Source organism: Cannabis sativa, chromosome 1 (genome assembly GCF_029168945.1).
Source record: "Cannabis sativa cultivar Pink pepper isolate KNU-18-1 chromosome 1, ASM2916894v1, whole genome shotgun sequence".
Lineage (NCBI taxonomy): Eukaryota > Viridiplantae > Streptophyta > Magnoliopsida > Rosales > Cannabaceae > Cannabis > Cannabis sativa.
The window spans coordinates 51,409,126-51,411,919 of NC_083601.1; the positions used below are offsets into that span (position 1 = coordinate 51,409,126).

General features: G+C 39.0%; 1 non-coding gene across 1 annotated transcript; it reads left to right on the forward strand.

Annotated features, from left to right (window-relative positions):
• The first annotated feature begins 450 nt into the window (after positions 1-450).
• On the forward strand, positions 451-524 carry TRNAI-AAU (transfer RNA isoleucine (anticodon AAU)). The gene has a single exon. It is a non-coding gene; the product is annotated as a tRNA-Ile (tRNA).
• The last annotated feature ends 2,270 nt before the right edge of the window (positions 525-2,794 follow it).

Here is a 2,794-nt window from a genome sequence, read left to right on the forward strand (position 1 = left end):
CTATCTTTACATTTATCCCTGCAATTTAAATTTAACTTCCCAAATAAAATAAAAACTTTTATTGAAATCTTATTTTGTGTATGTGAAAATGAGGTGAGGTTTTACATAACTCCTGTTAATAAAATACAAAAAAATATGTATACTTTTGTTGCACATATATTGGGGTAGTCCCTTTTCTTTATCTTGGTCGATGGTGAACATTACCCAAAGTTGAGGAAGAAGATGAAACCAACGAACTAGCCCAACACTAATCTGGGTTAAGGTCAAGCCACAATTTTTCCTTCGTAAAAAGTAAATTAAAATTGTTTGAATCGTAAAATTGTGTGAATCATAAAATTGTTAAGTTTTGAATTTTATAGCTGACTAAATTATTTCTCTAAAAAAAGTAAAGGATAACAATAATAAAAATAAATAGAGTAAGTTAAATTTCTATTGACCTCACAATAAATTGGCCCATTAGCTCAGTTGGTTAGAGCGTCGTGCTAATAACGCGAAGGTCGCAGGTTCGAAACCTGCATGGGCCAATCATATTTTGCCTTTTCAAATTATTTATTTCCAAATTTCAACATAAGGGTAATATGGTAAAAACTGAAAAATGGAATACGACCGCACTTTTCAGAACTCGACTTCACAGAAACTAAAAATATGTATTAATTGCAAGAAATTTTTCTCTTTAATTGGCAGTCGGTACAAGAAATTTTAAGGTATATTCTGGAAAGAAATTCTCGTACTGGGTAATTATAGTTCTAATGTTGTAGAAATATTTTCATGGAAAATTTTATATATATAGAAAATGTTGGATTTTGAATGATCTTATCAATACAAGCAAGAAAAGAAAACAGAGAGATGAAACAAAACAGAGCTTGCAAAAGATGCAAGACTCAAGGAAGGCAATTGTATTTATAGAAGGAGTACAGCAAGGTTACAAAGGAAACAGAATTAACAACCTTTGTAACAGAAACAAGAAAATACAGGTAAATACAATAGCCTAACTAACTGACAGTTGAAGACTTGCTTTATCATCCCCCCTCAAACGAAATGGTGTAATAGACACATTGAGTTTGGCTTTAAGGTAAGCAAATCTGTCTTTGCTGAGAGATTTTGTGAGAATATCTGCAGCTTGGTCAAGAGATGGAACATATCTCACTTCAAGTTCTTTGGCAATGAGTTGATCCCGAACAAAATGAAGATCAATCTCTATATGTTTCGACCTCGCGTGAAAGACAGGGTTGGCTGCAAGGGAGGCAGCCCCTTGATTATCGACCCAGATAATGGGAGGTGCTGGTAGTGAGACATGAACTTCAGATAGGACAGAACGCAGCCATCGTATCTCTGCTGCTGTGTTGGCTAAGGACCTGAACTCACTCTCGGTACTGCTCCGAGCAACAACACTTTGCTTCTTTGCAGACCAAGAGATAAGATTTCCGCCAAAGAAAACAACATAGCCACCTGTGGACTTCCGATCATCGAGACAGCTAGCCCAGTCAGCATCAGAGTATGCTTGAAGAGTCATATGCAAGCTTGGTCGAATATGCAAACCTTCATACATTGTACCTTTTAAGTATCTAAGTAATCTTTTGCAAGCGTCCCAATGGATATTGGTAGGGGCATGAATAAATTGACTGAGTTTATTGACGATGAAAGCAACATCGGGTCTCGTCAAGGTTAGATACTGAAGAGCCCCCAAGGTACTTCTGTAGAGTGTTTGATCAATGAATGGCTCTCCTATGCTGAGAGCAAGAGTATGAGCCGAACTTGTGGGACTCGGGCTAGGTTTGGCACCCTCCATTTTGAGCTTTGTGAGCAAATCTGAAATATATTTTGACTGAGAAAGATACAGTCCAGTAGTGTTTCTGATCACTTCTACCCCAAGGAAGTAATGAATGGAGCCAAGATCTTTGACAGAAAAGTCATTATTGAGGGCAGATATTAGGGCAGAGATGTTGTTGTGATCCGGACCTGTTATTAATATATCATCTACGTAGACAAGTAGTATGATGAGAGTTGGACCAGCCCCATAAATGAACAAAGAAGGATCGGATCTTGATGGTTGAAAGCCTTTTTTGGTGAGAGTGGACTTAAGTTTATCATTCCAAGCTCGGGGAGCTTGCTTCAACCCATAGATGACCTTATGTAGCTTGCATACATGATGAGGTTGTGTGGGATCAACAAACCCGGGAGGTTGTTGCATATAGACAGTCTCCTCAAGGGTGCCATTTAGGAAGGCATTAGAGACATCGAGTTGTTTTACATCCCAGTTGTAAGAGACAGCTAGAGTTAAGACTATACGAACAGTAGCTGGTCGAACTACAGGGCTGAAAGTTTCTTGAAAGTCAATTCCAGGTGTTTGATGATAACCCTTGGCCACCAACCTCGATTTACACCTGTCCAAACTGCCATCAGCGTTTAATTTTACCCTATGAACCCATTTATTTCCCACTAATGTCATGTGAGGTTGATATGGCACAAGTGTCCAAGTGCCATTCTTTTTAAGGGCATAGAACTCGGCTGTCATGGAAGCATTCCATTTTGGGTCAGCTAAGGCTTGTTTTAGTGTTTTGGGTTCACTGGGAAGGAGAGATTCAGGTAGAGGATATTTTGTGGCAAGGTAGGCTTTTGGTTTGTAAATTCCATCTTTAGATCTTGTTTGCATAGGATGAGTGTTTTGGGAGGAGGTGATAGGGTTACTGGTGGAAGGCTGGGTGGTTACTGGTGGTATAGTGGTGTGGACAGTAGTGATTTCAGCCGAGTTATGTACTGGAACAGCAGGGAAACTGGGTGCTGGTGCAGCAGA